Below are 24,356 nucleotides of genomic sequence, written 5' to 3' on the forward strand. Positions count from 1 at the left end.
CTTAAGTCGGCATTGTGCATTCTGTATTAAATTCTGATGCAATTTCTGTGTTTCATCGTCAATAAGAATGTGCAAGGTATACAGTAAACCTGAAGTGAAGCATCGGAATCTAAAACTGGACGCACAGGAGAGGTTCAAATCATAGAAAGAGAGAGTGTCAGTCCTCTTTTACTTAAGTCGGCATTGTGCCTTTTGTATTAAATTCGGATGCAATTTCTGTGTTTCATCGTCAATAAGAAAGTCCAAAGGATACAGTAAACCATGTAGTGAAGCATCGGAATCTAAAACTGGACTCACAGGAGAGGTTCAAACCGTAGGAAGTGAGAGGGTCAGTCCACTTGTACTTAAGTCGGCATTGTGCCTTTTGTTTTAAATTCGGATGCAATTTCTGTGTTTCATCGACAATAAGATGGTGCAAGGTATACAGTAAACCTGAAGTGAAGCATCGGAATCTATAACTGGACTCACAGGAGAGTTCCAAATCGTAGAAAGTGAGAGTGTCAGTCCAATTGTACCTAAGTCAGCATTATGCCTTTTGTATTAAATTCGGATGCAATTTCTGTGTTTCATCGTCAATAAGAAGGTGCAAGGTATACAGTAAACCTGAAGTGAAGCATCGGAATCTAAAACTGGACTCACAGGAGAGGTTCGAATCATAGAAAGTGAGAGTGTCAGTCCTGTTTTACTTAAGCCGGCATTGTGCCTTTTGTATTAAATTCCGATGCAATATCTGTGTTTCATCGTCAATAAGATGGTGCAAGGTATACAGTAAACCAGCAGTGAAGCATCGGAATCTAAAACTGGACTCACAGGAGAGGTTCAAATCATAGAAAGAGAGAGTGTCAGTTCTCTTTTACCTAAGTCGGCATTGTGCCTTTTGTATTAAATTCCGATGCAATTTCTCTGTTTCATCGTCAATAAGAAGGTCCAAGGGATACAGTAAACCTGAAGTGAAGCATCCGAATCTAAAACTGGACTCACAGGAGAGGTTCATATTATAGAAAGAGAGAGTGTCAGTCCTCTGTTACTTAAGTCGGCATTGTGCCTTTTGTATTAATTTCGAATGCAATTTCTGTGTTTTATCGTCAATTAGAAGGCCCAAAGGATACAGTAAACCTGAAGTGAAGAATCGGAATCTAAAACTGGACTCACAGGGGAGGTTCATATCATAGAAAGAGAGAGTGTCGGTCCTCTTGTACTTAAGTCGGCATTCTGCCTTTTGTATTAAATTGGGATGCAATTTCTATATTTCATCGTCAATATGAAGGTCCAAGGGATACAGTAAACCTGAAGTGAAGCATCGGAATCTAAAACTGGACTCACAGGAGAGGTTCAAATCATAGAATGTGAGAGTGTCAGTCCTCTTTTACTTAAGTCGGCATTGTGCCTTTTGTATTTAATTCCGATGCAATTTCTGTGTTTCATCGTCAATAAGAAGATGCAAGGTATACCGTAAAACTGAAGTGAAGCATCGGAATCTAAAACTGGACGCACAGGACAGTTTCAAATCATAGATAGAGAGAGTGTCAGTCCTCTTTTACTGAAGTCGGCATTGTGCCTTTTGTATTAAATTTGGATGCAATTTCTGTGTTTCATCGTCAATAAGAAGGTCCAAGGGATACAGTAAACCTGAAGTGAAGCATCGGAATCTCAAACTGGACTCACAGGAGAGGTTCATATCGTAGAAATGGAGAGTGTCAGTCCTCTTGTACTTAAGGCGGCATTGTGCCTTTTGAATTAAATTCCGATGCAATTTCTGTGTTTCATCAACAAAAAGAAGGTGCAAGGTATACAGTAAACCTGAAGTGAAGCATCGGAATCTAAAACTGGACTCACAGGAGAGGTTCAAATCATAGAGAGTTAGAGTGTCAGTCCTCATGTACTTAAGTCGGCATTGTGCCTTTTGTATTAAATTCGGATGCAAACTCTGTGTTTCATCGTCTATAAGAGGGTCCAAGGGATACAGTAATCCCGAAGTGAAGCATCGGAATCTAAAACTTGACTCACAGGAGAGGCTCAAATCATAGAAAGTGAGAGTGTCAGTCCGCTTGTACTTAAGTCGGCATTGTGCATCCTGTATTAAATTCTGATGCAATTTCTGTGTTTCATCGTCAATAAGAATGTACAAGGTATACAGTAAACCTGAAGTGAAGCATCGCAATCTAAAACTGAACGCACAGGAGAGGTTCAAATCATAGAAAGAGAGAGTGTCAGTCCTCTTTTACTTAAGTCGGCATTGTGCCTTTTGTATTAAATTCGGATGCAATTTCTGTGTTTCATCGTCAAAAAGAAAGTCCAAAGGATACAGTAAACCATATAGTGAAGCATCGGAATCTAAAACTGGACTCACAGGTGAGGTTCAAACCGTAGGAAGTGAGAGTGTCAGTCCACTTGTACTTAAGTCGGCATTGTGCCTTTTGTTTTAAATTCGGATGCAATTTCTGTGTTTCATCGTCAATAAGAAGGTGCAAGGTATACAGTAAACCTGAAGTTAAGCATCGGAGTCTAAAACTGGACTAACAGGAGAGGTTCGAATCATAGAAAGTGAGAGTGTCAGTCCTGTTTTACTTAAGTCGGCATTGTGCCTTTTGTATTAAATTCCGATGCAATATCTGTGTTTCATCGTCAATAAGATGGTGCAAGGTATACAGTAAACCAGCAGTGAAGCATCGGAATCTAAAACTGGACTCACAGGAGAGGTTCAAATCATAGAAAGAGAGAGTGTCAGTTCTCTTTTACCTAAGTCGGCATTGTGCCTTTTGTATTAAATTCCGATGCAATTTCTCTGTTTCGTCGTCAATAAGAAGGTCCAAGGGATACAGTAAACCTGAAGTGAAGCATCCGAATCTAAAACAGGACTCACAGGAGAGGTTCATATTATAGAAAGAGAGAGTGTCAGTCCTCTGTAACTTAAGTCGGCATTGTGCCTTTTGTATTAATTTCGAATGCAATTTCTGTGTTTTATCGTCAATTAGAAGGCCCAAGGGATACAGTAAACCTGAAGTGAAGAATCGGAATCTAAAACTGGACTCATAGGGGAGGTTCATATCATAGAAAGAGAGAGTGTCGGTCCTCTTGTACTTAAGTCGGCATTCTGCCTTTTGTATTAAATTGGGATGCAATGCCTATATTTCATCGTCAATAAGAAGGTCCAAGGGATACAGTAAACCTGAAGTGAAACATCGGAATCTAAAACTGGACTCACAGGAGAGGTTCAAATCATAGAATGTGAGAGTGTCAGTCCTCTTTTACTTAAGTCGGCATTGTGCCTTTTGTATTAAATTCCGATGCAATTTCTGTGTTTCATCGTCAATAAGAAGATGCAAGGTATACCGTAAAACTGAAGTGAAGCATCGGAATCTAAAACTGGACGCACAGGACTGTTTCAAATCATAGATAGAGAGAGTGTCAGTCCTCTTTTACTGAAGTCGGCATTGTGCCTTTTGTATTAAATTAGGATGCAATTTCTGTGTTTCATCGTCAATAAGAAGGTCCAAGGGATACAGTAAACCTGAAGTGAAGCATCGGAATCTGTACCTGGACTCACAGGAGAGGTTCATATCGTAGAAAGGGAGAGTGTCAGTCCTCTTGTACTTAAGGCGGCATTGTGCCATTTGAATTAAATTCCGATGCAATTTCTGTGTTTCATCAACAAAAAGAAGGTGCAAGGTATACAGTAAACCTGAAGTGAAGCATCGGAATCTAAAACTGGACTCACAGGAGAGGTTCAAATCATAGAGAGTTAGAGTGTCAGTCCTCATGTACTTAAGTCGGCATTGTGCCTTTTGTATTAAATTCGGATGCAAACTCTGTGTTGCATCGTCTATAAGAAGGTCCAAGGGATACAGTAATCCCGAAGTGAAGCATCGGAATCTAAAACTTGACTCACAGGAGAGGCTCAAATCATAGAAAGTGAGAGTGTCAGTCCTCTTCTACTTAGGTCGGCTTTGTGCTTTTTCTATTGAATTGGGATGCAATTTCTGTGTTTCATCGTCAATAAGAAGGTCCAAGGGATACAGTAAACCTGAAGTGAAGCATCGGAATCTAAAACTGGACTCACAGGAGAGGTTCACATCATAGAAAGTGAGAGTGTCAGTCCTCTTGTACTGAGGTCGGCATTGTGCCTTTTGTATTGAATTCGGATGCAATTTCTGTGTTTCATCGTCAATAAGAAGGTCCATGGGATACAGTAAATATGAAGTGAAGCATCGGAATCTAAAACTGGACTCACAGGAGAGGTTCAAATCGTTGTACGTGAGAGTGTCAGTCCTCTTGTACTTAAGCCGGCATTGTGCCTTTTCTATTAAATTCGGATGCAATTTCTGTGTTTCATCATCAATAAGAAGTTGCAAGGTATACAGTAAACCTGAAGTGTAGCATCGGAATATAAAACAGGACTCACAGGATAGGTTCAAATCATAGAACTGGAGAGTGTCAGTCCTGTTTTACTTAAGTCGGCATTGTGCCTTTTGTATTAAAGTCGGATGCAATTTCTGGGTTCAATCGTCAATTAGAAGGTCCAAGGGATACAGTAAACCTGAAGTGAAGCATCGGAATCTAAAACTGGACTCACAGGGGAGGCTCAAATAATAGAAAGTTAGAGTGTTAGTCCTCTTGTACTTAAGTCGGCATTGTGCCTTTTGTATTAAATTCTGATGCAAACTATGTGTTTCATCGTCAATAAGAAGGTCCAAGGGATACAGTAAACCTGCAGCGAAGCATCGGAATCCAAAACTGGACTCACAGGAGAGGTTCAAATCATAGAAAGTGAGATTGTCAGTCCTCTTGTATTGAAGTCGTGATTGTGCCTTTTGTATTAAATTCGGATGCAATTTCTCTGTTTCATCGTCAATAAGAAGCTCCAAGGGATACATTAAACCTGAAGTGAAGCATCGGAATCTAAAACTGGACTCACAGGAGAGGGTCAAATCATAGAAAGTGAGAGAGTCAGTCCTCTTGTACTTAGGACGGCATTGTGCCTTTTGTATTAAATTCGGATGCAATTTCTGTGTTTCATCGTCAATAAGTAGGTGCAAGGTATACAGTAATCTTGAAGTGAAGCATCGGAATCTAAAACTGGACTCACAGGAGAGGTTCAAATCGTTGAAAGTGAGTGTGTCAGTCCTCCTGTACTTAAGACGGCATTGTGCCTTTTCTATTAAATTCGGATGCAATTTCTGTGTTTCATTGTCAATAAAAAGTTGCAAGGTATACAGTAAACCTGAAGTGTAGCATCGGAATCTAAAACTGGACTCACAGGAGAGGTTCAAATCATAGAAAGTGAGAGTGTCAGTCCGCTTGTACTTAAGTCGGCATTGTGCCTTTTGTAGTAAATTCGGATGCAATTTCTGTGTTTCTTCGTCAATAAGATGGTGCAAGGTATACAGTAATCTTGAAGTGTAGCTTCGGAATCTAAAACAGAACTCACAGGAGAGGTTCAAATCATAGAAAGTGAGAGTGTCGGTCCTCTTGTACTTAAGTCGGCATTGTGCATTTTGTATTAAATTCGTATGCAATTTCTGTGTTTCATCGTCAATAAGAAGGTGCAAGTTATACAGTATTCTTGAAGTGAAGCATCGGAATCTAAAACTGGACTCACAGGAGAGGTTCAAATCGTAGAAAGTGAGAGTGTCAGTCCTCTCGTACTTAAGTCGGCGTTGTGCCTTTTGTATTAAATTCGGATGCAATTTCTGTCCGACATCGTCAATAAGAAGGTACAAGGTATACAGTAATCTTAAAGTGAAGCATCGGAATCTAAAACTGGACTCACAGGGGAGGTTCAAATCATAGAAAGTGAGAGTGTCAGTCCTCTTGTACATACGTCAGCATTGTGCCTTTTGTATAAAATTCGGATGCAATTTCTGTGCTTCATCGTCAATTTGAAGGTGCAAGGTATACAGTAAACCTCAAGTGAAGCATCGGAATGTAAAACTGGACTCACAGGAGAGGTTCAAATCGTAGAAAGTGAGAGTGTCAGTCCTCTTGTACTTAAGTCGGCATTGTGCCTTTTGTATTAAATTCATATGCAATTTCTGTGTTTCATCGTCTATAAGAAGGTGCAAGGTATACAGTAAACCTGAAGTGAAGCATCGGAATCTAAAACTGGACTCACAGGAGAGGTTCAAATCATAGAAAGTGAGAGTGTCAGTCCTCTTGTATTTAAGTCGTGATTGTGCCTTTTGTATTACATTCGGATGCAATCTCTCTGTTTCATCGTCATTAAGAATTTGCAAGGTATCCAGTAATCTTGAAGTGAAGCATCGGATTCTAAAACTGGATTCACAGGAGAGGTTCAAATCATAGAAAGATAGAGTGTCAGTCCCCTTGTAATTAAGGCGGCATTGTGCCTTTTGTATTAAATTCGGATGCAAACTCTGTGTTTCATCGTCAATAAGAAGGTCCAAGGGATACAGTTATCCTGTAGTGAATCATCAGAATCTAAAACTGGACTCACTGGAGAGGTCCAAATCATAGAAAAATGAGAGTGCCAGTCCTCTTGTACTTAAGTCGGCATTGTGCTTTTGTATTAAATTCGGATGCAATTTCTGTGTTTCATCGTCAATAAGAAGGTGCAAGGTATACAGTAAACCTGAAGTGAAGCATCGGAATCTATGACTGGACCCACAGGAGAGGTTCAAATCGTAGAAAGTGAGAGTGTCAGTCTTCTTGTACTTAAGTCGGCATTGTGCCATTTGAATTAAATGCGGATGCAATTTCTGGGTTTCATCGTCAATTAGAAGGTCCCAGGGATACAGTAAACTTGAAGTGAAGCATCGGAATCTAAAACTGGACTCACAGGGGAGGCTCAAATAATAGAAAGTTAGAGTGTTAGTCCTCTTGTACTTAAGTCGGCATTGTGCCTTTTGTATTAAATTCTGATGCAAACTATGTGTTTCATCGTCAATAAGAAGGCCCAAGGGATACAGTAAACCTGAAGCGAAGCATCGCAATCCAAAACTGGACTCACAGGAGGGGTTCAAATCATAGAAAGTGAGAGTCTCAGTCCTCTTGTATTTATGTCGTGATTGTGCCTTTTGTATTAAATTCGGATGCAATCTCTCTGTTTCATCGTCAATAAGAAGCTCCAAGGGATACATTAAACCTGAAGTGAAGCATCGGAACCTAAAACTGGACTCACAGGAGACGTTCAAATCATAGAAAGTGAGAGTGTCAGTCCTCTTGTACTTAGGTCGGCATTGTGTCTTTTGTATTAAATTCGGATGCAATTTCTGAGTTTCATCGTCAATACGTAGGTGCAAGGTATACAGTAATCTTGAAGTGAAGCATCGGAATCTAAAACTGGACTCACAGGAGAGGTTCAAATCGTTGTACGTGAGAGTGTCAGTCCTCTTGTACTTAAGCCGGCATTGTGCCTTTTCTATTAAATTCGGATGCAATTTCTGTGTTTCATCATCAATAAGAAGTTGCAAGGTATACAGTAAACCTGAAGTGTAGCATCGGAATCCAAAACTGGACTCAGAGGAGAGGTTCAAATCATAGAAAGTGAGAGTGTCACTCTGCTTGTACTTAAGTCGGCATTGTGCCTTTTGTAGTAAATTCGGATGCAATTTCTGTGTTTCTTCGTCCATAAGGTGGTGCAAGGTATACAGTAATCTTGAAGTGAAGCTTCGGAATCTAGAACAGGACTCACAGGAGAGGTTCAAATCATAGAAAGTGAGAGTGGTTGTCCTCTTGAACTTAAGTCGGCATTGTGCCTTTTGTATTAAATTCGGATGCAATTTCTGTGTGACATCGTCAATAAGAAGGTACAAGGTATACAGTAATCTTAATGCGAAGCATCGGAATCTAAAACTGGACTCACAGGAGAGGTTCAAATCATAGAAAGTGAGAGTGTCAGCCCTCTTGTACTTAAGTCGGCATTGTGCTTTTGGATTAAATACGGATGCAATTTCTGTGTCTCATCGTCAATTAGAAGGTGCAAGGTATACAGTAATATTGAAGTGAAGCATCGGAATCTAAAAGTGGACTCACAGGAGAGGTTCAAATCATAGGAAGTGAGAGTGTCAGTCCTCTTGTACTTAAGTCGGCATTGTCCCTTTTGTATTAAATTCGGATGCAATTTCTGTGTTTCATTGTCAATAAGAAGGTGCAAGGTATACAGTTAAACCTGAAGTGAAGCATCGGAAACTAAAACTGGACTCACAGGAGAGGTTCAAATCATAGAAAGTGAGAGTGTCAGTCCTCTTGTATTTAAGTCATGATTGTGCCTTTTGTATTACATTCGGATGCAATCTCTCTGTTTCATCGTCAATAAGAAGGTGCAAAGTATACAGTAAACCTGAAGTGAAGCATCGGAATCTAAAACTGGACTCACAGGAGAGGTTACAATCATAGAAAGTGAGTGTGTCAGTCCTCTTGTACTTAAGTCGGCATTGTGCCTTTTGTATTAAATTCGGATGCAATTTCTGTGTTTCATCGTCAATAAGAAGGTGCAAGGTATACAGTAAACCTAAAGTGAAACATCGGAATCTAAAACTGGACTCACTGGTGAGGTTCAAATCGTAGATAGTGAGAGTGTCAGTCCTCTTGTACTTAAGTCGTCATTGTGCCTTTCGTATTAAATTCGTATGCAATTTCTGTGTTTCATCGTCAATAAGAAGGTGCAAGGTATACAGTCAACCTGAAGTGAAGCATCGTAATCCAAAAGTGGACTCACAGGAGAGGGTCAAATCGTGGAAAGTGAGAGTGTCAGTACTCTTGTACTTAAGTCGGCATTGTGCCTTTTGTATTAAATTCGGATTCTATTTCTGTGTTTCTTCGTCAATAAGAAGGTGCAGGGTATACAGTAATCCTGAAGTGAAGCATCGGAATATAAAACTGGACTCACAGGATAGGTACAAATCATAGAACTGGAGAGTGTCAGTCCTGTTTTACTTAAGTCGGCATTGTGCCTTTTGTATTAAAGTCGGATGCAATTTCTGGGTTCAATCGTCAATTAGAAGGTCCAAGGGATGCAGTAAACCTGAAGTGAAGCATCGGAATCTAAAACTGGACTCACAGGGGAGGCTCAAATAATAGAAAGTTAGAGTGTTAGTCCTCTTGTACTTAAGTCGGCATTGTGCCTTTTGTATTAAATTCTGATGCAAACTATGTGTTTCATCGTCAATAGGAAGGTCCAAGGGATACAGTAAACCTGAAGCGAAGCATCGGAATCCAAAACTGGACTCACAGGAGAGGTTCAAATCATTGAAAGTGAGATTGTCAGTCCTCTTGTATTTAAGTCGTGATTGTGCCTTTTGTATTAAATTCGGATGCAATTTCTCTGTTTCATTGTCAATAAGAAGCTCCCAGGGATACATTAAACCTGAAGTGAAGCATCGGAATCTAAAACTGGACTCACAGGAGAGGTTCAAATCATAGAAAGTGAGAGAGCCAGTCCTCTTGTACTTAGGTCGGCATTGTGCCTTTTGTATTAAATTCGGATGCAATTTCTGTGTTTCATCGTCAATAAGTAGGTGCAAGGTATACAGTAATCTTGAAGTGAAGCATCGGAATCTAAAACTGGACTCACAGGAGAGTTTCAAATCGTAGAAAGTGAGAGTGTCGGTCCTCTTGTACTTAGGTCGGCATTGTGTCTTTTGTATTAAATTCGGATGCAATTTCTGAGTTTCATCGTCAATACGTAGGTGCAAGGTATACAGTAATCTTGAAGTGAAGCTTCGGAATCTAAAACTGGACTCACAGGAGGGGTTCAAATCATAGAAAGTGAGAGTCTCAGTCCTCTTGTATTTATGTCGTGATTGTGCCTTTTGTATTAAATTCGGATGCAATCTCTCTGTTTCATCGTCAATAAGAAGCTCCAAGGGATACATTAAACCTGAAGTGAAGCATCGGAACCTAAAACTGGACTCACAGGAGACGTTCAAATCATAGAAAGTGAGAGTGTCAGTCCTCTTGTACTTAGGTCGGCATTGTGTCTTTTGTATTAAATTCGGATGCAATTTCTGAGGTTCATCGTCAATACGTAGGTGCAAGGTATACAGTAATCTTGAAGTGAAGCATCGGAATCTAAAACTGGACTCACAGGAGAGGTTCAAATCGTTGTACGTGAGAGTGTCAGTCCTCTTGTACTTAAGTCGGCATTGTGCCTTTTCTATTAAATTCGGATGCAATTTCTGTGTTTCATCATCAATAAGAAGTTGCAAGGTATACAGTAAACCTGAAGTGTAGCATCGGAATCCAAAACTGGACTCAGAGGAGAGGTTCAAATCATAGAAAGTGAGAGTGTCACTCTGCTTGTACTTAAGTCGGCATTGTGCCTTTTGTAGTAAATTCGGATGCAATTTCTGTGTTTCTTCGTCCATAAGATGGTGCAAGGTATACAGTAATCTTGAAGTGAAGCTTCGGAATCTAGAACAGGACTCACAGGAGAGGTTCAAATCATAGAAAGTGAGAGTGGCTGTCCTCTTGAACTTAAGTCGGCATTGTGCCTTTTGTATTAAATTCGGATGCAATTTCTGTGTGACATCGTCAATAAGAAGGTACAAGGTATACAGCAATCTTAATGCGAAGCATCGGAATCTAAAACTGGACTCACAGGAGAGGTTCAAATCATAGAAAGTGAGAGTGTCAGCCCTCTTGTACTTAAGTCGGCATTGTGCTTTGTGGATTAAATACGGATGCAATTTCTGTGTCTCATCGTCAATTAGAAGGTGCAAGGTATACAGTAATATTGAAGTGAAGCATCGGATTCTAAAAGTGGACTCACAGGAGAGGTTCAAATCATAGGAAGTGAGAGTGTCAGTCCTCTTGTACTTAAGTCGGCATTGTCCCTTTTGTATTAAATTCGGATGCAATTTCTGTGTTTCATTGTCAATAAGAAGGTGCAAGGTATACAGTTAAACCTGAAGTGAAGCATCGGAAACTAAAACTGGACTCACAGGAGAGGTTCAAATCATAGAAAGTGAGAGTGTCAGTCCTCTTGTATTTAAGTCATGATTGTGCCTTTTGTATTACATTCGGATGCAATCTCTCTGTTTCATCGTCAATAAGAAGGTGCAAGGTATACAGTAAACCTGAAGTGAAGCATCGGAATCTAAAACTGGACTCACAGGAGAGGTTCCAATCATAGAAAGTGAGTGTGTCAGTCCTCTTTTACTTAAGTCGGCATTGTGCCTTTTGTATTAAATGAGGATGCAATTTCTTTGTTTTATCGACAATAAGAAGGTGCAATGTATACAGTAAAATTGAAGTGAAGCATCGGAATCTAAAACTGGACTCACAGGAGAGGTTCAAATCGTAGATAGAGTGTCAGTCCTCTTGTACTTAAGTCGGCATTGTGCCTTTTGTATTAAATTCGGATGCAATTTCTGTGTTTCGTCGTCAATAAGAAGGTGCAAGGTATACAGTAAACCTAAAGTGAAACATCGGAATCTAAAACTGGACTCACTGGTGAGGTTCAAATCGTAGATAGTGAGAGTGTCAGTCCTCTTGTACTTAAGTCGTCATTGTGCCTTTTGTATTAAATTCGTATGCAATTTCTGTGTTTCATCGTCAATAAGAAGGTGCAAGGTATACAGTCAACCTGAAGTGAAGCATCGTAATCCAAAAGTGGACTCACAGGAGAGGGTCAAATCGTGGAAAGTGAGAGTGTCAGTACTCTTGTACTTAAGTCGGCATTGTGCCTTTTGTATTAAATTCGGATTCTATTTCTGTGTTTCTTCGTCAATAAGAAGGTGCAGGGTATACAGTAATCCTGAAGTGAAGCATCGGAATATAAAACTGGACTCACAGGATAGGTACAAATCATAGAACTGGAGAGTGTCAGTCCTGTTTTACTTAAGTCGGCATTGTGCCTTTTGTATTAAAGTCGGATGCAATTTCTGGGTTCAATCGTCAATTAGAAGGTCCAAGGGATACAGTAAACCTGAAGTGAAGCATCGGAATCTAAAACTGGACTCACAGGGGAGGCTCAAATAATAGAAAGTTAGAGTGTTAGTCCTCTTGTACTTAAGTCGGCATTGTGCCTTTTGTATTAAATTCTGATGCAAACTATGTGTTTCATCGTCAATAGGAAGGTCCAAGGGATACAGTAAACCTGAAGCGAAGCATCGGAATCCAAAACTGGACTCACAGGAGAGGTTCAAATCATTGAAAGTGAGATTGTCAGTCCTCTTGTATTTAAGTCGTGATTGTGCCTTTTGTATTATATTCGGATGCAATTTCTCTGTTTCATTGTCAATAAGAAGCTCCAAGGGATACATTAAACCTGAAGTGAAGCATCGGAATCTAAAACTGGACTCACAGGAGAGGTTCAAATCATAGAAAGTGAGAGAGCCAGTCCTCTTGTACTTAGGTCGGCATTGTGCCTTTTGTATTAAATTCGGATGCAATTTCTGTGTTTCATCGTCAATAAGTAGGTGCAAGGTATACAGTAATCTTGAAGTGAAGCATCGGAATCTAAAACTGGACTCACAGGAGAGTTTCAAATCGTAGAAAGTGAGAGTGTCGGTCCTCTTGTACTTAAGTCGGCATTGTGCTTTTGTAATTAATTCGGATGCAATTTCTGTGTTTCAACGTCAATAAGAAGGTGCAAGGTATACAGTAATCTTGAAGTGAAGCATCGGATTCTAAAACTGGACTCACAGGAGAGGTTCAAATCGTTGAAAGTGAGAGTGTCAGTCCTCTTGTTCTTAAGTCGGCATTGTGCCTTTTCTATTAAATTCGGATGCAATTTCTGTGTTTCATTGTCAATAAGAAGTTGCAAGGTGTACAGTAAACCTGAAGTGTAGCATCGGAATCTAAAACTGGACTCACAGGAGAGGTTCAAATCATAGAAAGTGAGAGTGTCAGTCCGCTTGTACTTAAGTCGGCATTGTGCCTTTTGTAGTAAATTCGGATGCAATTTCTGTGTTTCTTCGTCAATAAGATGGTGCAAGGTATACAGTAATCTTGAAGTGAAGCTTCGGAATCTAAAACAGGACTCACAGGAGAGGTTCAAATCATAGAAAGTGAGAGTGTCGGTCCTCTTGTACTTAAGTCGGCATTGTGCATTTTGTATTAAATTCGTATGCAAGTTCTGTGTTTCATCGTCAATAAGAAGGTGCAAGGTATACAGTTATCTTGAAGTGAAGCTTCGGAATCTAAAACAGGACTCACAGGAGAGGTTCAAATCATAGAAAGTGAGAGTGTCGGTCCTCTTGTACTTAAGTCGGCATTGTGCCTTTTGTATTAAATTCATATGCAATTTCTGTGTTTCATCGTCAATAAGAAGGAGCAAGTTATACAGTAATCCTGAAGTGAAGCATCGGAATCTAAAACTGGACTCACAGGAGAGGTTCAAATCATAGAAAGTGAGAGTGGCAGTCCTCTTGTATTTAAGTCGTGATTGTGCCTTTTGTATTACATTCGGATGCAATCTCTCTGTTTCATTGTCAATAAGAAGGTGCAAGGTATACAGTAATCTTGAAGTGAAGCATCGGATTCTAAAACTGGACTCACAGGAGAGGTTCAAATCATAGAAAGTGAGAGTGTCAGTCCTCTTGTACTTAAGTCGTGATTGTGCCTTTTGTATTACATTCGGATGCAATCTCTCTGTTTCATTGTCAATAAGAAGGTGCAAGGTATACAGTTAAACCTGAAGTGAAGCATCGGAAACAGAAACTGGACTCACAGGAGAGGTTCATATCATAGAAAGTGAGAGTGTCAGTCCTCTTTTACTTAAGTCGGCATTGTGCCTTTTGTATTAAATTCGGATGCAATTTCTGTGTTTCATCGTCAATAAGAAGGTGCAAGGTATACAGTAAACCTAAAGTGAAGCATCGGAATTTAAAACTGGACTCACAGGTGAGGTTCAAATCGTAGATAGTGAGAGTGTCAGTCCTCTTGTACTTAAGTCGTCATTGTGCCTTTTGTATTAAATTCGGATGCAATTTCTGTGTTTCATCGTCAATAAGAAGGTGCAAGGTATACAGTCAACCTGAAGTGAAGCATCGTAATCTAAAAGTGGACTCACAGGAGAGGTTCAAATCGTGGAAAGTGTGAGTGTCAGTACTCTTGTACTTAAGTCGGCATTGTGCGTTTTGTATTAAATTCGGATTCTATTTCTGTGTATCTTCGTCAATAAGAAGGTGCAGGGTATACAGTAAACCTGAAGTGAAGCATCGGAATATAAAACTGGACTCACCGGAGAGTTTCAAATCGTAGAAAGTGAGAGTGTCAGTCCTGTTGTACTTAAGTCGGCATTGTGCCTTTTGTATTAAATTCAGATGCAATTTCTGTGTTTCATCGTCAATATGAAGGTGCAAGGTATACAGTTAACCTGAAGTGAAGCATCAGAATCTAAAACTGGACTCACAGGAGAGGTTCAAATCGTAGAAAGTGAGAGTGTCAGTCCTCTTTTACTTAAGTCGACATTGTGCTTTTTGTATCAAATTCAGATGCAATTTCTGTGTTTCATCGTCAATAAGAAGGTGCAACGTATACAGTAAACCTGATGTGAAGCATCGGAATATAAAACTGGACTCACAGGATAGGTTCAAATCATAGAACTGGAGAGTGTTAGTCCTCTTTTACTTAAGTCGGCATTGTGCCTTTTGTATTAAAGTCGGTTGCAATTTCTGGGTTCAATCGTCAATTAGAAGGTCCAAGGGATACAGTAAACCTGAAGTGAAGCATCGGAATCTAAAACTGGTCTCACAGGGGAGGCTCAAATAATAGAAAGTTAGAGTGTTAGTCCTCTTGTACTTAAGTCGGCATTGTGCCTTTTGTATTAAATTCTGATGCAAACTATGTGTTTCATCGTCAATAAGAAGGTCCAAGGGATACAGTAAACCTGAAGCGAAGCATCGGAATCCAAAACTGGACTCACAGGAGAGGTTCAAATCATAGAAAGTGAGATTGTCAGTCCTCTTGTATTTAAGTCGTGATTGTGCCTTTTGTATTAAATTCGGATGCAATCTCTCTGTTTCATCGTCAATAAGAAGCTCCAAGGGATACATTAAACCTGAAGTGAAGCATCGGAATCTAAAACTGGACTCACAGGAGAGGTTCAAATCATAGAAAGTGAGAGTGTCAGTCCTCTTGTACTTAGGTCGGCATTGTGCTTTTTGTATTAAATTCGGATGCAATTTCTGTGTTTCATCGTCAATAAGTAGGTGCAAGGTATACAGTAATCTTGAAGTGAAGCATCGGAATCTAAAACTGGACTCACAGGAGAGTTTCAAATCGTAGAAAGTGAGAGTGTCGGTCCTCTTGTACTTAAGTCGGCATTGTGCTTTTGTAATTAATTCGGATGCAATTTCTGTGTTTCAACGTCAATAAGAAGGTGCAAGGTATACAGTAATCTTGAAGTGAAGCATCGGATTCTAAAACTGGACTCACAGGAGAGGTTCAAATCGTTGAAAGTGAGAGTGTCAGTCCTCTTGTTCTTAAGTCGGCATTGTGCCTTTTCTATTAAATTCGGATGCAATTTCTGTGTTTCATTGTCAATAAGAAGTTGCAAGGTGTACAGTAAACCTGAAGTGTAGCATCGGAATCTAAAACTGGACTCACAGGAGAGGTTCAAATCATAGAAAGTGAGAGTGTCAGTCCGCTTGTACTTAAGTCGGCATTGTGCCTTTTGTAGTAAATTCGGATGCAATTTCTGTGTTTCTTCGTCAATAAGATGGTGCAAGGTATACAGTAATCTTGAAGTGAAGCTTCGGAATCTAAAACAGGACTCACAGGAGAGGTTCAAATCATAGAAAGTGAGAGTGTCGGTCCTCTTGTACTTAAGTCGGCATTGTGCATTTTGTATTAAATTCGTATGCAAGTTCTGTGTTTCATCGTCAATAAGAAGGTGCAAGGTATACAGTTATCTTGAAGTGAAGCTTCGGAATCTAAAACAGGACTCACAGGAGAGGTTCAAATCATAGAAAGTGAGAGTGTCGGTCCTCTTGTACTTAAGTCGGCATTGTGCCTTTTGTATTAAATTCATATGCAATTTCTGTGTTTCATCGTCAATAAGAAGGAGCAAGTTATACAGTAATCCTGAAGTGAAGCATCGGAATCTAAAACTGGACTCACAGGAGAGGTTCAAATCATAGAAAGTGAGAGTGGCAGTCCTCTTGTATTTAAGTCGTGATTGTGCCTTTTGTATTACATTCGGATGCAATCTCTCTGTTTCATTGTCAATAAGAAGGTGCAAGGTATACAGTAATCTTGAAGTGAAGCATCGGATTCTAAAACTGGACTCACAGGAGAGGTTCAAATCATAGAAAGTGAGAGTGTCAGTCCTCTTGTACTTAAGTCGTGATTGTGCCTTTTGTATTACATTCGGATGCAATCTCTCTGTTTCATTGTCAATAAGAAGGTGCAAGGTATACAGTTAAACCTGAAGTGAAGCATCGGAAACTGAAACTGGACTCACAGGAGAGGTTCATATCATAGAAAGTGAGAGTGTCAGTCCTCTTTTACTTAAGTCGGCATTGTGCCTTTTGTATTAAATTCGGATGCAATTTCTGTGTTTCATCGTCAATAAGAAGGTGCAAGGTATACAGTAAACCTAAAGTGAAGCATCGGAATTTAAAACTGGACTCACAGGTGAGGTTCAAATCGTAGATAGTGAGAGTGTCAGTCCTCTTGTACTTAAGTCGTCATTGTGCCTTTTGTATTAAATTCGGATGCAATTTCTGTGTTTCATCGTCAATAAGAAGGTGCAAGGTATACAGTCAACCTGAAGTGAAGCATCGTAATCTAAAAGTGGACTCACAGGAGAGGTTCAAATCGTGGAAAGTGTGAGTGTCAGTACTCTTGTACTTAAGTCGGCATTGTGCGTTTTGTATTAAATTCGGATTCTATTTCTGTGTATCTTCGTCAATAAGAAGGTGCAGGGTATACAGTAAACCTGAAGTGAAGCATCGGAATATAAAACTGGACTCACCGGAGAGTTTCAAATCGTAGAAAGTGAGAGTGTCAGTCCTGTTGTACTTAAGTCGGCATTGTGCCTTTTGTATTAAATTCAGATGCAATTTCTGTGTTTCATCGTCAATATGAAGGTGCAAGGTATACAGTTAACCTGAAGTGAAGCATCAGAATCTAAAACTGGACTCACAGGAGAGGTTCAAATCGTAGAAAGTGAGAGTGTCAGTCCTCTTTTACTTAAGTCGACATTGTGCTTTTTGTATCAAATTCAGATGCAATTTCTGTGTTTCATCGTCAATAAGAAGGTGCAACGTATACAGTAAACCTGATGTGAAGCATCGGAATATAAAACTGGACTCACAGGATAGGTTCAAATCATAGAACTGGAGAGTGTTAGTCCTCTTTTACTTAAGTCGGCATTGTGCCTTTTGTATTAAAGTCGGATGCAATTTCTGGGTTCAATCGTCAATTAGAAGGTCCAAGGGATACAGTAAACCTGAAGTGAAGCATCGGAATCTAAAACTGGTCTCACAGGGGAGGCTCAAATAATAGAAAGTTAGAGTGTTAGTCCTCTTGTACTTAAGTCGGCATTGTGCCTTTTGTATTAAATTCTGATGCAAACTATGTGTTTCATCGTCAATAAGAAGGTCCAAGGGATACAGTAAACCTGAAGCGAAGCATCGGAATCCAAAACTGGACTCACAGGAGAGGTTCAAATCATAGAAAGTGAGATTGTCAGTCCTCTTGTATTTAAGTCGTGATTGTGCCTTTTGTATTAAATTCGGATGCAATCTCTCTGTTTCATCGTCAATAAGAAGCTCCAAGGGATACATTAAACCTGAAGTGAAGCTTCGGAATCTGAAACAGGACTCACAGGAGGGGTTCAAATCATAGAAAGTGAGAGTGTCGGACCTCTTGTACTTAAGTCGGCATTGTGCATTTTGTATTAAATTCGTATGCAATTTTTGTGTTTCATCGTCAATAAGAAGGTGCAAGTTATACAGTATTCTTGAAGTGAAGCATCGGAATCTAAAACTGGACTCACAGGAGAGGTTCAAATCGTAGAATGTGAGAGTGTCAGTCCTATCGTACTTAAGTCGGCATTGTGCCTATTGTATTAAATTCGGATGCAATTTCTGTCCAACATTGTCAATAAGAAGGTACAAGGTATACAGTAATCTTAGAGTGAAGCATCGGAATCTAAAACTGGACTCACAGGGGAGGTTCAAATCATAGAATGTGAGAGTGTCAGTCCTCTTGTACATACGTCAGCATTGTGCCTTTTGTATTAAATTCGGATGCAATTTCTGTGTTTCATCGTCGATTAGAAGGTGCAAGGTATACAGTAAACCTGAAGTGAAGCATCGGAATCTTATACTGGACTCACAGGAGAGGTTCAAATCATAGAAAGTGAGCGTGTCAGTCCTCTTGTAATTAAGTCGGCATTGTGCCTTTTGTATTAAATTCAGATGCAATTTCTGTGTTTCATCGTCAATAAGAAGGTGCAAGGTATACAGTACTCTTGAAGTGAAGCATCGGAATTAAAAACTAGACTCACAGGAGAGGTTCAAATCTTAGAAAGTGAGAGTGTCAGTCCTCTTGTTCTTAAGTCGGCATTGTTCTTTTTGTATTAAATTCGGATGCAATTTCTGTGTTTCATTGTCAATAAGAAGGTGCATGGTATACAGTAATCTTGAAAATGAAGCATCGGAATCTAAAACTGGACTCACAGGAGAGGTTCAAATCATAGAAAGTGAGAGTGTCAGTCCTCTTGTACTTAAGTCGGCATAGTGCCTTTAGTATTAAATTCGGATGCAATTTCTGTGTTTCATCGTCAATAAGAAGGTGCAAGGTATACAGTAAACCTGAAGTGAAGCATCGGAATCTAAAACTGGACTCACAGGAGAGGTTCAAATCATAGAGAGTGAGAGTGTCAGTCCTCTTTTACTTAAGTCGGCATTGTGCCTTTTGTATTACATTTGGATGCAATTTCTGTGTTTCATCGTCAATAAGAAGGTCCAAGGGATACAGTATACCTGAGGAGAAGCATCGGAATCTGAAACTGGACTCACAGGAGAGGTTCAAATCATAGAAAGATAGAGTGTCAGTCCTCTTGTACTTAAGTCGGCATTGTGCATTTTGTATTAAATTCGTATGAAATTTCTGTGTGTCATCGTCAATAAGAAAGTGCAAGGTATACAGTAATCTTGAAGTGAAGCATCGGAATCTAAAACTGGACTCACAGGAGAGGTTCAAATCGTACAAAGTGAGAGTGTCAGTCCACTTGTACTTAAGTCGGCATTGTGCATTTTGTATTAAATTCGGATGCAATTTCTTTTTGACATCGTCAATAAGAAGGTGCAAGGTATACAGTAATCTTAAAGTGAAGCATCGGAATCTAAAACTGGACTCACAGGAGAGGTTCAAATCATAGAAAGTGAGAGTGTCAGTCCTCTTGTACTTAAGTCGGCATTGTGCCTTTTGTATTAAATTCGGATGCAATTTCTGTGTTTCATCGTCAATAAGAAGCTGCTAGGTATACAGTAAACCTTAAGTGAAGCATTGGAATCGAAAACTGGACTCACAGGAGAGGTTCAAATCGTAGATAGTGAGAGTGTCAGTCCTCTTGTACTTAAGTCAGCATTGTGCCTTTTGTATTAAATTCGGGTCCAATTTCTGTGTCTCATCGTCAATAAGAAGGTGCAAGGTATACAGTAAACCTGAAGTGAAGCATCGGAATCTAAAACTGGACTCACAGGAGAGGTTCAAATCATAGAGAGTGAGAGTGTCAGTCCTCTTTTACTTAAGTCGGCATTGTGCCTTTTGTATTAAATTTGGATGCACTTTCTGTGTTTCATCGTCAATAAGAAGGTCCAAGGGATACAGTATACCTGAGGTGAAGCATCGGAATCTGAAACTGGACTCACAGGAGAGGTTCAAATCATAGAAAGATAGAGTGTCAGTCCCCTTGTAATTAAGGCGGCATTGTGCCTTTTGTATTAAATTCGGATGCAAACTCTGTGTTTCATCGTCAATAAGAAGGTCCAAGGGATACTGTTAACCTGAAGTGAATCATCGGAATCTAAAACTGGACTCACAGGAGAGGTCCAAATCATAGAAAAATGAGAGTGCCAGTCCTTTTGTACTTAAGTCGGCATTGTGCCTTTTGTATTAAATTCGGATGCTATTTCTTTCTTTTATCGTCAATAAGAAGGTGCAAGGTATACAGTAAACCTGAAGTGAAGCATCGGAATCTATGACTGGACCCATAGGAGAGGTTCAAATCGTAGATAGTGAGAGTGTCAGTCCTCTTGTACTTAAGTCGGCATTGTGCCTTTTGTATTAAATTCGGATGCAATTTCTGTGTTTCATCGTCAATACGAAGGTGCAAGGTATACAGTAAACCTAAAGTGAAGCATCGGAATCTAAAACTGGACTCACAGGTGAGGTACAAATCGTGGAAAGTGAGAGTGTCAGTACTCTTGTACTTAAGTCGGCATTGTGCCTTTTGTATTGAATTCGGATGCAATTTCTGTGTTTCATCGTCAATAAGAAGGTCCAAGGGATACAGTATACCTGAGGTGAAGCATCGGAATCTGAAACTGGACTCACAGGAGAGGTTCAAATCGTAGATAGTGAGAGTGTCAGTCCTCTTGTACTTAAGTCGGCATTGTGCCTTTTGTATTAAATTCGGATGCAATTTCTGTGTTTCATCGTCTATAAGAAGGTGCAAGGTATACAGTAAACCTAAAGTGAAGCATCGGAATCTAAAACTGGACTCACAGGTGAGGTTCAAATCGTAGATAGTGAGAGTGTCAGTCCTCTTGTACTTAAGTCGTCATTGTGACATTTTTATTAAATTCGGAAGCAATTTCTGTGTTTCATCGTCAATAAAAAGGTGCAAGGTATACAGACAACCTGAACTGAAGCATCGTAATCTAAAACTGGACTCACAGGAGAGGTTCAAATCGTGGAAAGTGAGAGTGTCAGTACTCTTGTACTTAAGTCGGCATTGTGCCTTTTGTATTAAATTCGGATGCAATTTCTGTGTTTCATCGTCAATAAGTAGGTGCAAGGTATACAGTAATCTTGAAGTGAAGCATCGGAATCTAAAACTGGACTCACAGGAGAGTTTCAAATCGTAGAAAGTGAGAGTGTCGGTCCTCTTGTACTTAAGTCGGCATTGTGCTTATGTAATTAATTCGGATGCAATTTCTGTGTTTCATCGTCAATAAGAAGGTGCAAGGTATACAGTAATCTTGAAGTGAAGCATCGGAATCTGAAACTGGACTCACAGGAGAGGTTCAAATCGTTGAAAGTGAGAGTGTCAGTCCTCTTGTTCATAAGTCGGCATTGTGCCTTTTCTATTAAATTCGGATGCAATTTCTGTGTTTCAACGTCTATAAGAAGTTGCAAGGTATACAGTAAACCTGAAGTGTAGCATCGGAATCTAAAACTGGACTCACAGAAGAGGTTCAAATCATAGAAAGTGAGTGTCAGTTCGCTTGTACTTAAGTCGGCATTGTGCCTTTTGTAGTAAATTCGGATGCAATTTCTGTGTTTCTTCGTCAATAAGATGGTGCAAGGTATACAGTAATCTTGAAGTGAAGCTTCGGAATCTAAAACAGGACTCACAGGAGAGGTTCAAATCATGGAAAGTGAGAGTGTCGGTCCTCTTGTACTTAAGTCGGCATTGTGCCTTTTGTATTAAATTCGGATGCAATTTCTGTGTGACATCGTCAATAAGAAGGTACAAGGTATACAGTAATCTTAATGTGAAGCATCGGAATCTAAAACTGGACTCACAGGGGAGGTTGAATCATAGAAAGTGATAGTGTCAGTCCTCTTGTACATACGTCAGCATTGTGCCTTTTGTATTACATTCGGATGCAATTTCTGTGCTTCATCGTCAATTTGAAGGTGCAAGGTATACAGTAAACCTCAAGTGAAGCATCGGAATGTAAAACTGGACTCACAGGAGAGGTTCAAATCGTAGAAAGTGAGAGTGTCAGTCCTCTTGTACTTAAGTCGGCATTGTGCCTTTTGTATTAAATTCGTATGCTATTTCTGTGTTTCATCGTCAGTAAGAAGGTGCAAGGTATACAGTAAACCTGTAGTGAAGCATCGGAATCTAAAACTGGACTCACAGGAGAGGTTCAAATCATAGAAAGTGAGAGTGTCAGCCCTCTTGTACTTAAGTCGGCATTGTGCTTTTTGTATTAAATTCGGATGCAATTTCTGTGTCTCGTCGTCAATAAGAAGGTGCAAGGTATACAGTAATCTTGAAGTGAAGCATCGGATTCTAAAACTGGACGCACAGGAGAGGTTCAAATCCTAGAAAGTGAGAGTGTCAGTCCTCTTGTCCTTAAGTCGGCATTGTCCCTTTTGTATTAAATTCGGATGCAATTTCTGTGTTTCATTGTCAATAAGAAGGTGCAAGGTATACAGTTAAACCTGAAGTGAAGCATCGGAAACCAAAACTGGACTCACAGGAGAGGTTCAAATCATAGAAAGTGAGAGTGTCAGTCCTCTTGTATTTAAGTCGTGATTGTGCCTTTTGAATTACATTCGGATGCAATCTCTCTCTTTCATCGTCAATAAGAAGGTGCAAGGTATACAGTAAACCTGAAGTGAAGCATCGGAATCTAAAACTGGACTCACAGGAGAGGTTCAAATCATAGAGAGTGAGAGTGTCAGTCCTGTTGAACTTAAGTCGGCATTGTGCCTTTTGTATTAAATTCGGATGCCATTTCTGTGTTTCATCGTCAATAAGAAGGTGCAAGGTATACAGTAATCTTGAAGTGAAGCATCGGAATCTAAAACTGGACTCACAGGAGAGTTTCAAACCGTAGAAAGTGAGAGTGTCAGTCCTGTTGTACTTAAGTCGGCATTGTGCCTTTTGTATTAATTGCGGATGCAATTTCTTTGTTTTATCGTCAATAAGAAGGTGCAAGGTATACAGTAAACCTGAGGTGAAGCATCGGAATATAAAACTGGACTCACAGGATAGGTTCAAATCATAGAAAGGGAGAGTGTCAGTCCTCTTTTACTTAAGTCAGCATTGTGCCTTTTGTATTAAAGTCGGATGCAATTTCTGGGTTTCATCGTCAATTAGAAGGTGCAAGGGATACAGTAAACCTGAAGTGAAGCATCGGAATCTAAAACTGGACTCACAGGAGAGTTTCAAATCGTAGAAAGTGAGAGTGTCGGTCCTCTTGTACTTAAGTCGGCATTGTGCTTTTGTATTTAATTCGGATGCAATTTCTGTGTTTCATCGTCAATAAGAAGGTGCAAGGTATACAGTAATCTTGAAGTGAAACATCGGAATCTAAAACTGGACTCACAGTAGAGGTTCAAATCGTTGAGAGTGAGAGTGTCAGTCCTCTTGTACTTAAGTCGGCATTGTGCCTTTTCTATTAAATTCGGATGCAATTTCTGTGTTTCATCGTCAATAAGAAGTTGCAAGGTATACAGTAAACCTGAAGTGTAGCATCGGAATCTAAAACTGGACTCACAGTAGAGGTTCAAATCATAGAATGTGAGTGTCAGTCCGCTTGTACTTAAGTCGGCATTGTGCCTTTTGTAGTAAATTCGGATGCAATGTCTGTGTTTCATCGTCAATAAGAAGGTGCAAGGTATACAGTAAACCTGAAGTGAAGCATCGGAATATAAAACTGGACTCACAGGATAGGTTCAAATCATAGAAAGGCAGAGTGTCAGTCCTCTTTTACTTAAGTCGGCATTGTGCCTATTGTATTAAAGTCGGATGCAATTTCTGGGTTTCATCGTCAATTAGAAGGTCCAAGGGATACAGTAAACCTGAAGTGAAGCATCGGAATCTAAAACTGGACTCACAGGGGAGGCTCAAATAATAGAAAGTTAGAGTGTTAGTCCTCTTGTACTTAATTCAGCGTTGTGCCTTTTGTATTAAATTCTGATGCAAACTATGTGTTTCATCGTCAATAAGAAGGTCCAAGGAATACAGTAAACTTGAAGCGAAGCATCGCAATCCAACACTGGACTCACAGGATATGTTCAAATCATAGAAAGTGAGAGTCTCAGTCCTCTTGTATTTAAGTCTTGATTGTGCCTTTTGTATTAAATTCGGATGCAATCTCTCTGTTTCATCGTCAATAAGAAACTCCAAGGGATACATTAAATCTGAAGTGAAGCATCGGAATCTAAAACTGGACTCACAGGAGAGGTTCAAATCATAGAAAGTGAGAGTGTCAGTCCTCTTGTACTTAGGTCGGCATTGTGCCTTTTGTATTACATTCGGATGCAATTTCTGAGTTTCATCGTCAATAAGTAGGTGCAAGGTATACAGTAATCTTGAAGTGAAGCATCGGAATCTAAAACTGGACTCACAGGAGGGTTTCAAATCGTAGAAAGTGAGAGTGTCGGTCCTCTTGTACTTAAGTCGGCATTGTGCTTTTGTAATTAATTCGGATGCAATTTCTGTGTTTCATCGTCAATAAGAAGGTGCAACGTAT

This window comes from Schistocerca piceifrons, chromosome X, assembly GCF_021461385.2.
Source record: "Schistocerca piceifrons isolate TAMUIC-IGC-003096 chromosome X, iqSchPice1.1, whole genome shotgun sequence".
In the NCBI taxonomy this organism is placed as follows: domain Eukaryota; kingdom Metazoa; phylum Arthropoda; class Insecta; order Orthoptera; family Acrididae; genus Schistocerca; species Schistocerca piceifrons.